The sequence below is a fragment of the Sciurus vulgaris genome (genome assembly GCF_902686455.1).
Source record: "Sciurus vulgaris genome assembly, chromosome: 10".
Taxonomy (NCBI): Eukaryota; Metazoa; Chordata; class Mammalia; order Rodentia; family Sciuridae; genus Sciurus; species Sciurus vulgaris.
The window spans coordinates 106,336,565-106,351,550 of NC_136470.1; the positions used below are offsets into that span (position 1 = coordinate 106,336,565).

The following is a 14,986-nucleotide window of genomic DNA, read 5'->3' on the forward strand; positions in this document are numbered from 1 at the left end:
CTATCTGGCCTGGCCTCCATCGCCCCCAAATGCTCAGGTCCCCCCAAATTCTGGGCCACCTGCTCTTTGTCCTACACTCAAGCTCTCAACTGCAGGCAGAACCTGGCATTTCCATTGTTACAGATGTTTTTTAGGACTCCATGGTTCAAGAGGTCAGCTGTCATGAGTGAGGTTTTTAGAGACAAGATTGCCTGGTGTCACTTGGAGCTGGATACAGAATAACTCTGGGTCTCTCTTTTATCAGATACTGGACAAGGATGTAAAGAACTCCCTTACCCAGCCAGCCTTCTGCACTTGGACGCCCATGCAGGGAGTGCACATGAGAGAAGAGCACTCAGCACCCAGGAATTCCTCCAACTTGAACACCCAGAGGAAGACAGGCAAAGATCCCCGGAGCAGGGAAACACCTGGCCTAAGGTCTGGGTATCTAGTGTCAGAAGGCAGGGGATGGGACAGGGACACCTTTTCCTTCCCTGACTCCACCAGGCTCAGCAGAGATGTGATGCCCTTCACATGTGACCACCTGTGCAAAGAAGGACTGCCTCTCAGGACAGGTGCAGACACAGAGGTGATAACACATATGAGTGACCAAGCGTGGCAAAGATCCACCCTTAGCAGTCTGAGAAGACCATCTCATACCCACCCCTGGCCCACTTATGCTGTGAGGTTCCCAGTCCTGGCCAGGTGCCCCAGGCTGGGTTGGTGAGTGGACAGGGAGGAGGAGTCCTCACCTCCACGCAGATGTTGCACCCTCCACTGTGTGACCTGTGAGGTGGGCCGTGGAACATGCATTGATGACACCAGGGCATCTGGAATGCATTGTTAAACATCCAGGCAGTGTGACCTGCTTCTGGGTCCTGCTCCAAGGAGACTGGCATGGGAAGAGGTTGGGCCAGTGTCAGGAGGCCCTTCCCTCACTGTTGCTTGGAGCAGACCCAAAGCATCACTGGGCAAGAAGAAGGGTGGGGAGGAAGTGTCCAGGGGAATCCCAGTCCTTGTTGAGGACGCTGACCACTCAGATGTGCTGGCAGTCAAAGAGAAGGGCTTTCCAGCCAGAAGAGCTCTCTACAGAGCTCCACCCTTGGGAAGAGAGATCAGTGCTGGATGTCGTGTGTGAAATGGGAAGGAGCAAGAGTGAACTGTGCTTTGGAAGAGCCTGCTGGCCTCTCTTGCCAGCTTGCCCAGTCCTCCCTTCTAAAGTAACTGGGAAACCTCCAGGATTCTGTTTCTTCACACCTCAGTGGCTTGGGAAATGAAGTGCCAGGGCCTAAATCATGATGACTTGGAGGCAGGGATCCTGAGCCCATAGGTGGGCTTCACACTTTAGAAATCGCGCCTGCGGGCATCATCCCTTGGAGTACCACTCCTTCTCCCAGGTTGCTGAGGACTTACCTCGATGTATGATGCCAGGATCTCCCACATTCATGGATACCAGGCTTCAGAGGCTCAAAAGGAAGAGTGGGCTGGTGACCAGGGCAAAGGCCCACTTCCCATTGCCCACCAGCCATCTGCATCTGAAACCAGAGCCAGACTCACTTCTAGTCTGGGCCAAACCAGAGCTCCCCACGAGGTCTGACTCACCTGAGGTCGGACTCACAAACCTTAAGGATAGGTGTAAATATCCAGGCTAGAGACACACCATGGAGACTCCAGCTAATGTCACCAGCATTCCCAGCCACCTGCAGTTCCCTAGATGCCCCAGGCACTAGCTGCTAGCTATATATTTTTCTTTCCCTCCTGACCCTCTGTCTCTACTTTTTCTCTGCTATCATTGTCTAAACCTCAGAGCCTCCATGGGAAACTCACGGGTAGGCGAAGAAAGCGCTGCTCGTGATCACGAGCATCATGATGACAAAGGAAGCAAATAGACTCGGTCCAAACTAAGAACAGTCAACTCAAGGTTGACCACGAGGCACCATTTCCTGAGCGTGTGGCATGGGTATGCCTGATTCTCTACGGAAATGAAAGCCAAGGGTTATGTGTGTTAAGTTCCCACCCAGAGTGCCATGAAAATTGTAGGGAAGGAAAGAAGTATCAAGTGTGACATCACAGAGGTGGTGGCATGGGTGCTCTGGCTGCTTCCAGTGCCTTTTGAGAACACCCTTCCCCCAGGTCCACATACACACCTGTTGCACACTGGACATCCTGCTCCATCCATGTTGGCTCTGTTGGAGTGTGTGACCATGTGGATGTGGTTTGACTCTGAATGGTTCATAGTCTGGTGACCTGGACCTGAGTGTGGCAGTGTTGAGAGGTGTGGTCTAGTGTGAGGTGTTTTTGTCACCGGGCATGGTGACATTGGAAGGGAGTAATGTAATTCTCATGGCCTCCAATAGTTCCTGTAAGTGTGGGTTGTAATAAAAAGAGGAGAACGTGTCCCTCCCCAGGTTTCTGACCAGGCAATCTCTACCCCTCACTTGTCCTCCCACCATGATGCCATTCCCCATGTTGGGTCAGTCTCAGGGCCTGCCAAGTCTTGGACTCTAAGCTAAAGAAACCTCATCTCTTTACAAACTACACAATCGTGGGTGTTTTCTTACAGCAACAAGAAGCAGTCTAATAGAGTCTCTGGGGAGTTGGCTGGGTGGGGAGAATTTGGTTCATTCTCATCACCCTTTCAGGCCCGGTGCTAATTGAAGCAGACAGTGCTCTTTCCTTATCCTATCTCCACTTCTTTTTTGTTGAAACAGAGTTCCAGTTGGGGGAAGGTGGTATCAATCTACCCAAATAAATAACTTGCCCATTTCCCTCATTTCCAGGGTGGACTTTATGACACAATTTTGTTTAAAGAGATGTGTGCAAATATCAAGGATTTCTGGGAAAACTTTTGACTTTTCCAATGAAAGGGAAGATGATGCAGTTGGCAGAGCTTTGTGCCCCTTCTTCCTGTCTTGATGGTAGACATGCTGGCTGGGGTGCCACCTGGGACCCTTGAGGCCACAAGTCATGATACCCAGACACAACTTGTGACGTTATAGAGTCCCTGTCCTATCCCTCACTGTCTCCCCGTAACTGCATGTTATGAGAAAATAATTGGAGTTTGGTTACACTGACGTGTGTCATTGTACTGGTCACTGAGCACCTGAGACCCTATGTTTTGGCGGACTCTTCCCATCACAATTCTTGGTGAGGGGCAGAAACAATTTTCCCATCCTAATTGAAACTAAAAATGACCAAATACTTATGACTTCTCTTGCAGTGATTACAGAGGTCTTTGATATATGTGACATCAACCTTTCCGTTTAGAATTGCTACCACCAACTGTAGAAGTCTGTGCTGAAATGTAGCAAGGGCACAGAATCCAGTGCCCATGTGTACTGACCCCCTTTTGTTGGACCAGGGATTGAATCTGGGAACTCTGAGCTACATCCCCAGGCCTTTTTATTATGAGACAGGCTCTTACTAAGTTGCTGAGGCTGGCTTTGAATTTGTGATCCTCTTGACTCAGCCTTCCAATCCACTGGGATTACAGACATGAGTCACTATGCCTGGACAAGGAAATTAAATTGATTAAAAACAGTTCAGGCCCTAGTGGCATTGAGATCAGGGCAAAAGGACAGTCAGTGTAGATAAAGAATGATTGACTCAGGAAGATGGGGGCTGATTCAGAAGGAAATAAAATGCTAATGCCTATAGACCAGTCTCCCTCCTCCAATCTTTTGCCAAGTTTACCTGGCTCCAGGAATTGCTCCTCCCACCAAGGAGTTGTTAATAATTACTCCTGGGCAGCTCCCTTCAGCCCTTTCTGAGCACATATGGAAAATAGGGAGAGGTACCTGGACAGCTCCCTTTGTGCCTTTGCCCACATAGGCAGGATAGGAGGAGAGGGACAGGAGAAGAAAGGATACCTGTAACGTATCGAAGGTACAGGACCCTTCCACTCCCTCAGGCACCGACTGTGAACCCCCTCTTCTCCAGGGGACTCTCTCCTGTTTTTCTCTCTGTCCTATCCTTTAAATAAAATGTTTTGTTCTTGCGTGGGCATTTCTTGGCTGTTTAATCTTCAACACCGTGGGGAACAGGACCTAATCCTGGTTTTCAAGACTGGTTCCTGATGGGGACTCTGCAGTAATCATCACCAGGGTAAGCTCCTCTGCACTCCCCACCTTTCCGATGTGCGCCTTTCTGTCTGTCTTTCTGGAGTTCAATAATGGGCACCCATCAGCTAATTAACTACTTAACTTAGTTTACTAAGTTTTTGCAGAGTGGGACCAGTTGACAGACTGATTGGCTAATGTTTACTGCTGAAAGTTTTAGAATTTTATCCCTCCCTTTATTTTGTCTATTCAGTCAGCCAATTTAAAAACAAAAAAAAAAAAAAAAAAAAAAAACAAAAACAAAAACAAAAACAAAAAACAACAACAACAACAAAAAAAAAAACTTCTATTTCCTACCAAGTTTGCCCTGCTTGGAATAAAAAAATCTCTAGCCTTAGAGAATCCATTACTGTTAAGAAATGTGTGCCTAATTCACTGTCAATAATATTTGGAAGTGTGTAAAGAACAGAAGTGTCCTGGAGAGACATTCCAATCATAGGTGCAGAGTTCCAAATATCATAAGTAGTGAACTAGGCATCAGTTTAATTCTCAGAATACACAGTGCTGGGCTTTCAGCAAGGCACACAGGGAACTCTTGCCTACATTGACCTCATCTGCAGGCCTCATCAAGCACCTAACCGTTTACTTGAAAAACTGAATGTTCAATTATATTAAATTATATTTCATTGAATTTATAGTTTTTCAAGTAAACTGTTTTACTAAAACATGTGGCATGTTTTAGACTTCAGGTGAAACTTCAGTGGCAAATTGGAAGACAGACTCACATCATTTTCATGTTTGCTTACACCTTTTGCATCTCACACCTCCCTATTGCCCTTCTGCCCTACATCTGCACAGCTGATTAGAGAAGGCCTGTGTGATCCTTCCTTTGGTACAAGTGGGAAGTGCAAATCACCTGTGGAAACTCTCACACAGCTAGGCTAACAGACAAAACAAAACAAAACAAAAGGTTTCCTTCCTCTCTCAGTCTATTTTTAGACATGGTTTTTAGCTATCTTGCTCTTCCCAGAAAGCCTCATGATGGGAGTAAATACCCTTTTCATACCCACTTACTCTGTGTGTTCCATCCAAATCAGATATGAAGTCAGAGACACATCCTGCCTCTGAGGTGAACATGTTTCTGATTTTATGTGAACATTTTTAATATTGAGAACCAGTATTACATATCAAATGAAAAAAGAAAATAATAAATGTGCTTCTAACACAGATAGTTCCAAACTAGAGCCATTCTATTTTTCAGCAAATATTTCATTGTACTTATTCTAATGTTCAATTAACTCTATTTTCCACTTTGCAATTATGAACAGAGTCTACTAGAACTTTGGACAAGTATACCTTAGCAAAGATGATGAAGGCTGAGGTATGAACACATGGTAACAGGACTCTTCCTACTTACAAATATGTGTCATGTGCAAAGTATTGCATCTGAAACATGGTGAAATAAGTGATGCTAAAATTCAATCACATAAAGCAATACATATTGGTTTCCAAAGTTCATGCTGCGTCAGGTTTCTGAAATGAACTGGCAGGAAGGCCGGGGTCTGGGTACTGTCTGTGGCTTCTCCTCTGTTGAATCAGACTTTCTAAAGAAGGGTGCTCAGTCTCTGGCAGCAGGTTGCTTGGGCTTATTCACACAGTAATCTCCAGAGCAGAAGTTAACAATTTCTCTTGAGGTCTAGGTTCAGAACAAATATACTACTCACATCTGTGCAGTTTTTATTAATTGTTCTTATTAATTTCAGGTCCACAGGTTCTCCACAGTGGGAGTAAAGAAATATAGTTGAATTTTAATGAGAATACAATGGACTCAAAATGCAAGAGAAGTGAGAAATCAGAGCAGTCTTTGTGGTAATTCACTCTAATTTCTCTTTTCCACAAACAATTACCTGTAAATTTATTTATGGACAACTAACCATTTCCTTCTCCCTAAAATCTTGTAAATAGTGGTGCATTGGGAATATTGAAATGTAACATTGAAATCTAGGAAAGAAACACAGGGCCTTTTCTTATCTCCTGAAGGATATAAAATATCACATAGATGAGGCTGAGACTTGACATTTACTAAGTTATGTAGTATACACACACTTGAAAATCAAAATTATCCCCTAATAGCATAGTATGGGGAGGCCGGATAAGACATAAATGAATGGAACTGAACTAACAGGGAGAAGGTGAAGAAGAGTCCAATCATTTGGGTGTATCCAATGCTTAGAGAAGGCTTATATATATTAGTTTTGAGTGCCACCGTTTATACTGTTTGCCAAATCATTGCATAATTCTGGCATTACAACTCAGAAATATTGCCATATGGCTAAGCAAATATGGGACAACATAACTCCCAGTATGTTTCCAGGTGACCTTCCAGCCCATATCTATTTCCTCATCGCTACAATGTTATTCTGTTCAGGTGTTCTGAGTTTACTCTCTGGGAGCTCATCTATTTCCCCAATGGTTTTTAAGCTGGTAAGTGTAATAATGAGTGAAAAACAACAATTAGCATTCTATTTCCCACCTTACTTCACGCTCTCTTGCTGCTTACTTTGCTCGGAACAGATTACCTTCTCTTTTTCCATCTGAATAATTCCTTTTTGTGTTTTAAGATTAACTCTAGCCACCTTCACAATGAGAAAAATTCTCCAGTTGTGATAACATAACTGCACTCACCTGAGACCCCCACGCCCTACTTCCATAGTTTCCTATTTTCTTATAACCCTCTTGTATAGTTAGTGATTCACCTAATATCTCCTATCCTCAAAAAAGTTCATTTAAATGTCTTGAAGAAAATATCTTGTAGCTAAGCTAGTCCAAGCCGTACATGTATTTAATCAGCCTTTCAATATTTAGTAAAAGAACTACTCTTTAGTAAACCATGGACCTCTTTTATTTGTTCTACTTAGAGAGCAGAGTGTAGTTTGATGCATTATACATACATAGGGTGCAACCCCTTACAATTTTGTCCCCAATCTTGTGGTTGAACATGACGTTGTGATGCTGGTCATGTATTGATATATAAGCATAGAAAAGTTACATCCCATTCATTCTACTGTCTTTCTTATCCCAGTCCCATCTCCCTTCCCTTTATTCCCTTTTCTTCAATCCAATGAACTTCTATACTTCCCCTCCCTTGACTGTCCTTTGTTGTGAGTTAGCATTTATATATCAGAGAAAACATTCAAACTTTGGGTTTTGGGAACTGTTTTATTTCACTGAGTATGATATTCTTCACTTCATACATTTACCAGCAAATGCCACAATTTCATTCTTTGTAGCTGAGTAATAGTCCACTGTTTAATCATATCCCATTTTCTTTATCCACTCATCTGTTGAAAGATACCTACCTTGATTCTATAGTTTGGCTATTATGAATTGAGTTTCTATAAATATTGATGTGGCTGCATAAACTGTAATATGCTTATTTTAAGTTCTTTGAATTAGTTTTCTGTTTATTTTAATTTTGACATGTTTTGGTCATTCATTATCAAAACTTATGGAATATAATGCAATCATGTCTGATTAAAAGCAAAAGTTAACTATGTTGGGTATCCTTCATAAAGTAGCAAATTTTCTGTGCTTTTCTTTCTTCATGGATTTTCTTTCTATAAATCTCCAGGCTAAATGATTAGGTGATGGACTATATAGCTGCATTATATTTTGCATTTCCTCATCATCCCAAATTGAAATGTACTCATGACAACAGTTTACATATCTTTGAATTTCTGTTCTTGGAGGTTATAAAAACCAAATAACTACTGGCAAAAAAACCCAAAAAAAAAAACAAAAAAAAACAAAAAAACCTTTTATCTAGTATGGATTTTTTTAAGAAAAAGTGAAATAGGAATAAAATCAAGTTAGTTTTTTTTTTTTTTTTTTAAGAATGAGATTGAAAGGGAATAGTATGAAAAGAAAAGAAGAGAGGATCTCTTAGAAATTCATTAAACCATAGGTATTCATTGGGATGATAGCTTAGCAGAAACAATACATAGAGACACATTTGGAATCCGAATAGAACATGTATTTTATATTAATTCACATTCTACCGCTAATCAATTGTATTCCATATTACCTACTTTAACTTATCCTTGTGATACATTTGAAGTTAGAGCATCAATTTAACTTGTAAAATATAATTATATTTAATAATGTATTCACTTTTCATTATTCTGCTTATGCTTCTAACCATGCAGACTCAATGGTGCTTGCAATGAGACAGGAGGGAAATTGCTTGAGAGAACCACCATGCTCTACTCTTTTCCTGTGCCTGCCTGCCTGCCTGCCTGCCTTACTATTTTCACTGAATGGTAATAATTTAGTGTTTTGAGTGTCACATGCACAACATTTCTGTATGAAAAGATGTTTTTAAAGATGAAACACAAAATATCATTGCAGAAGAATATTAACAGATGAACTTTTGCAATTGATCTTCATATAGGAAAAACTAACTTTGAATCCTAATTGAGCACACCCGTAATCCCCTCAAAAATACTCCCGTTCTTACCAGTAGAACTGCATTGCAAATATTTACTCAATTCCTGTTGCTTGAGGGTAATAGTGTTGTTATGCGCTGACTTGCATTACCACCAAATTCATTAACTGAAGCCCTAAAACCCCAATGTGAACGTATTTGGAGATTAGGCCCTTACGGAGGTAATCTTAATGAGGTCATAGTGTGGGGTTTTAATTCACTAGGATGGGTGACCTTATATGAACAGGAAGAGACACCAAGGGTGTCTGCAGACAGAGGAAATGTCATTTGAAGTCATAGTGACAAAGCAGCCATCTGTAAGCTAAGGAGAGGTGTCAGGAGAAACCTAACCTCCAGTACCTACTTCTCAGAATTCCATCCCCCAAAATTGTGGGAAAATAAATTTCTATTATTTAAACCACTCAGTAGGTGGTGATGGTAATCACAGTCATGATAACTTATACAATTATGCTTTTTGGTTTCAACAATAAAAAGTTTGTAATATTTTTACCTTCAATTAACATAAAAGTACTCACATAATGCCTTTGATTCTTTTAGCCTCAAACTTTTACCACCTAGCCATTAACAAAAAACGTTTATAAAATTTTACCCTCAAGAGCCACTTTTCTGTGCTGAACTTTGACAAGATTTATCTGCTGTTATAAAATAGCATTTACTATAATTCATTATCTTTTCTGTGCTTTTGTGATATTCATTCTATCACTGTTACTAAAAAAGAGCATCATGTTTTTCATTTTCTTCTCCATTTAGAGAACCAAACCTGCTTCAGCAAGTACTTAATAAATTGTCAGAAATAATCATGGCAAGGTTGAAAAATAAATGTGGATATTCCAAAAATGAATTCACCTCTTAAAGTACTTATTTTTATAAATTAGATTGCCAAGCCAGAGACCTAGGGACTGGTTTCTGTCACTCCTGTATTCCCATCCTACAGTAAATGAAAAAATTTCAGCATATCCAGTGAAAGTTACCACTTGTAATGTTAAAAATTCATCCTTGTATCTTTAATGTCATCACCCTGATTTAGATCATCTCAATTTTTCCTAGAAAACTACAGACAGTTTTCTTGTTTTCTGGTCCTGTCTTACTCCATTTCCATCAATATTTCAATTAGAAATATTTAGAGTCTTTAAAGAAGACTCTAAAATCAGAATGGACATGCCACTCATATACTCCAAAGATGTCACAAAATTGCAGTGATCTTTGGCTAAAGAGTTGTCATTTCTTGCTTTGGTAGATATCTTATTATATAGCATATGGTTTCTAACCTTGAGAAACAAATCATAAATCTCATGAAAATGTGTGCTAGAATGGTGGTATGGAAAATTAAATGTGATTAAAAAGCAAAATATTCTTATGACAGAAGTATATAGTCCTTTCAAATTGACTTTCGATCTTTGTGGTTGATGTAATTTACTCTCTTAAACTTTTAAGAGTAAATTAGGCAGATAAAAAAGTAACAAATTAAAATTAATAATGTAAATGAGTATAAAAAGCAAAACATTTTACTAGTAATTTTTTATTGTACCCATACATTAAATGTATCCCAACATTCCTACTCTTTCATCTATTCTCAGGATGTATCTTACAAGATTATTGATATAATTAACCAAACTATGGTTCACTTTTGGCATGCAGACAATATACATTAATAGAAAATAAAGATAATAAAGTCGATTTACATTGAGGCATTAATTTTATTTCTAAAATTTTTCAATACTCATTAAATATATATTAAACATTTATAAATTACTGATATTGCTAGATGTTGAGCGAGGTTGAATGGAAAAGTACAATAATAACATTAATTATAAAATATAATACCAGTAAGAACACTATTCCTATTTCATGAATATATTTTATCTTAGGAAATTAAAGCAGAGACACAGTAGACTGGAAGTTGGACAAAAAAGAGGGAGGGAAGGGAAAGAATTTTAACAGAAAGTTAACACATATTGACCTTTTAAAAAAACTTTGCCACATAATAATAATATAGAATAGTGCATTATATAGTGGCATATCCATGTATGCATGTGATATGACTTAAGCACTTTCATTCTTTAATACAACTCCTTTTCCTACCCTGTTTTCTCCCCTTACTCCTCTCTTCTTCTACCCTAGTAGTCTCCATTCTATTTTGATGAGATCCTCCCATTTTATAATTTTTTCTCTCTAGCTTCCCCATATGAGGGAAAAAAGGACCTTGGCTTTCTTATTCTACCTTATGTTACTTAACATGATGTTCTCTAGTTCCATCCATTTACCTACAAATGAAACATTTTTTCTCCTTCGTGACTGAATAAAATTCCATTGTGTATGGACACCAAATTTTCTTTATCATATTCAACTGTTGACAGACACCTCCACTGTTTCCATAACCTGGCTCTTATGAACTGGGCTGCTATAAACATGGGTATGTGACACATATTGATCTTCAATATTTTATATGAATATACCTAATTCAAACCTAAATATTCCAAATGTGTGTTCAAATTTATTGTTAAAAGTCAGTTTGAAAACTTCAGGTGTTATGGTCCCTGAATTTTATATAATCATTCCACTTTTCTGTCATCTCAAATGAGAAGATAAGCAAAATGAATTAAAAAACACCATGAATATATAAAAAATCACACCTTAGCTATTTCAACTAGTATCTCTAATTTGGGTTATATTTTTTTTCAATGTATAGTAGAATAAATTTGCTAATAAAGAAAAGAAGATCATAACATTATTGAAATGCATTTATGGAAAAACTAATATTATAGAATAGTGAACAATAACAGATATGAGAGAGTAGAAGGGATTATATTCCCCTCCATCCTGAATGAAGAAAAAGAATATTAATCATTTCAGGGGCTTGTTTCTCTGGAACTGAGATGTATTTTGCATCTCTATAAATCTTCAAAAACTACAGAAAAAGATGACACAGAAAGCATCATGTTTTTTTTTTTTGTCACTATCTCTTCCATTTTCTTTCATAAGTTTTTATCTGAGAAGTATTCTTACCTAATTTATTTATCACATAAATACATAAAGCACCAAAATAAATTTAAAAATCATTTCTCAAGTTGTCTTTTCAACACTATATCAGAAATTTTACATGTATTTTAATAAATTCAGTATTTAATTTTGAGAATAAAATTCTCAGCAATAGATCCAGAGATGGGAAAGGCGAGAAGATGAAAATTAAATTCATAGGAAAGCCATAAGAGGTGAATAAATAAAAATCCTGACTAGTACATTATAATAATACCAGTTTATAATAATGAAAATGATTTTATCACCTATTTATTATGACCAGTGTTGTGGACTAAAGTGCGTTTAAAGTCACTTGAGAGTTCTCTTAGTTTAATACATATTTAAATCCAATCTGTAGTGTTTCTGGAGAAGCTAGAACCTGATTGTAGGCCGGCATTAAAAGGCTGACTGTCTTTAGATAACTCCAGCAGTGAAAACTACTTCTGCAACTGGAATATAAAAAATAAGAATCAAAGTTTCAATTCTGATTCATAATAAAGGGAAAGACATGCTCATAGAAGTGCCAACATTTGAAGTGTGGAACCTTACGCATTGCATCACCTACAGCGGAAGTCGTTAACCCTGGAAGAGATTACCAAAAGAATAAAAAAAGACTAACTCAGTTGGAAAAAAAATAATATAGGCAGTTTAATGGAATGAAAGAGTGAATAACCCTTCTCACAGGTAAAAACAAGAATTCATATTACATAAATATTAGTTGAGCACCATTATTTGTTTTTCACATTCAGTTTTAAAGCTTACATTTGAAGTATAGGTTTCATTGAAAAAATTAAGCAGAAATAGAGGAAGACAAAAATCTATATTATCTGTGGGAAGTTTAACACTGAATAAGAAAAAAATTAACCCTTATTTAAGGAAGTTTGTGTGTGAGACAGAAACAGACACAGTGAGAAAATGAGAGAGAAGTGTACATATGTGGACATAAGCAGTGTGAACACGTTATTTCATAACATAATTTTAGGTAGTTTTCATTTTCTTTATATTCAGGAGGTAAATGAATATGGAATTGTATTCCATATTCTATTTGTAATAGAAAACCAAATCTGATTTGAAAGATGGAATAAAATAGAGATAAGAGCAGGAAAAAGAGAGAGAGAGAGAGAGAGAGAGAGAGAGAGAGAGAGAGAGAGAGAGAGAGAGAGAGAGAGAGAATCATGAAGACAAAAGCTGATTTTTAAGAACTACAGCGAGATTCAACTCCACTTACCCAAGTTGACTAAAGCTGAGCGGGACACTGGGTAACGGCCAGCTAGGTCGGCACTACAGGTTCCATTAGGTCAAGTTCATTGGCACTGGCAGTTGTAGGGCTGGTGCCAGTTGCACATGGAACAACCGTGGGTGCCATCGAACCCTGTAACCTCCTACGGGCAGAGGGTGAGGCTGAGGAGGAGAATGACTTGGATGTGTACCCTGGTTCTCCCTGCCACCTGCAGCCTGCCGCCTGCCGCTCACCACCCAGCTGTCTGCGGTGGAACCCAGCTGTGTAGTCATGGGGACGGAGTCATCTTACCAAATGCAGAAAGAGAGTGAGGAGCTGTGTGGCATGCAATGGAATCTTGCAGAAGCTGAGCACGATCTTGGTAGCTTAGCACTGCCTTACTCTGAGTCCTTAGATCGGGAACATGCCAAAGCACAAAGGGCCCTGTTAGAACTGAGGCAACGACCAACGAGAATGGCAGCAGAAAGAAGAGGCCATTTAGCACAGAGAAAGAGGATGTGTGTGTGTGGAACGGGGATGCCATTTGCAAGGATGCTTTAATCAAGATAAAAGAAACTAAAGATGAAGATAAATCAAAATTATTTATGCAGAAATATGAACAAAAAATAAGACATTTTGGTATGTTGAGTCCATGGGATGATAGGGATTTTTGTCTTAGTATTCATACCTTGTATGTGAAAAACTGCTAAATATTTTGTGGTATTTTCACCTAGAAGCTGAGCAGAAAGGGTTTTTTCTTCTCTCTCTTAATTACCCTGAATTATGAGGGCAGCTTATTTAGTGTATTTTTATAGTTAGCTTTCATTGTTTCTTCTTTCTTCAAACTTAACATGCTTTTTAAAATTTATCATTTTTGTAAATCAAATATTTAAAAATCATGTCTATTTCTTAATACATTTTCAGTTATGCTGTGGAATAGTGTGAGCTTTGGAAATATGCCAATAAATTATTTTACTCACAAAAGAAAAATATTATTTTTCCTTTCCATGTCAAAGCTCAAAAAATAACCTCCCAAATATGACTGTATCCTAAGACCCCAAACTGGAGAATAGTTTACCTTTTAACTTATATTAATCAGGGTTTTCCAGAACACAGAACCAATACATTATGTCCACATGTATGGTTCACTGTGTGTTTGAATAGAAATTTCACATGTCCTCATGAGGGTCAACAAGTCCCAGGATTTGCAGTTGGCAAGTTCGACAAACAGGAGATTCAATGGTATACTTTAAGTTCCAAACTGAAAGGCCCACAACCCAGAAAAAGCAGATGTTGTGTATTCAACATGAATCCAATGAGACAGGAAATTCTCATTTATCTTCTCCATTCAGAATAGGCTTTCTACTGATTATATGAGACTCACTCACATTATGGAGGACATGTTAAATTATAACACAGAGATGCAATCAGAAACCCTAGACAATGAAACACTCTTTAAATGGGTGAATGGGTGCCCTTAACAAATGCATTTTAAGGTTTGTAAAGAGAAAGAGATGGAGAAACAAGAGGCCTAGAATAGCCAAAGAATCACTTATCAAACAAAGTGAAGCAAGACACAGGACAATACCAGATCTTCAAGTATACTGCAGAGCTATGGTAACAAATAAAGTATGGTATTGGCACTAAAACAGGCATGAAGACCAATGGAACGGAATACGAGACACAGTGATAAACCCACATGAACACACTTATCTCATGCTAGACCAAGTGCCATAAACATACATTGGAGAAAAGATAACCTCTTCAACAAATGGTGCTGGGAAAACTGAAAACCTATATGAAGCAGAATGAAATTTAATCCCTATCTCTCACCCTGCACAAAACTCAAAGCGAATCAAAGACCTAGGTAAACCATAAACCCTGCATCTTCTAAAAGAAAATGTAGGCCCAACACTCAAATATGCAACATTCTACGGTGAAAGAAATAAAATCAAGAATCAATTAATGGGATGGGATCAAACTAAAAAACTTCTTCACAGCAAAGGAAACAATCAAGAGTATAAAGGAAAAACTTAAAGAATGGGAGAAAATCTCTGATACTCAAAGCTCAGGTCCTTAAATACAAAGAACTGAAAAACTTACTTGCAAAAAAGAAATAAGTTTTGCAGGCAAATGGATAAAATTGGAGAATATCATGCTAAATGAGAAAGCCAATCTCAGAAAACCAAAGGACAAATGATCTTGCTG

At 38.5% G+C, this 14,986-nt stretch overlaps 1 protein-coding gene across 1 annotated transcript in view; it reads right to left on the minus strand.

Moving 5' to 3' along the window:
• Positions 1-1,421: 1,421 nt before the first annotated feature.
• Positions 1,422-14,986, minus strand: part of LOC306670247 (palmitoyltransferase ZDHHC19-like) — a 151,263-nt gene continuing 137,698 nt past the window's right edge. Inside the window, exon 8 of the mRNA XM_079154920.1 lies at positions 1,422-1,514. The gene's annotated coding sequence lies outside the window, so the exon portion shown is untranslated. The remainder of the gene's footprint in view (positions 1,515-14,986) is intronic.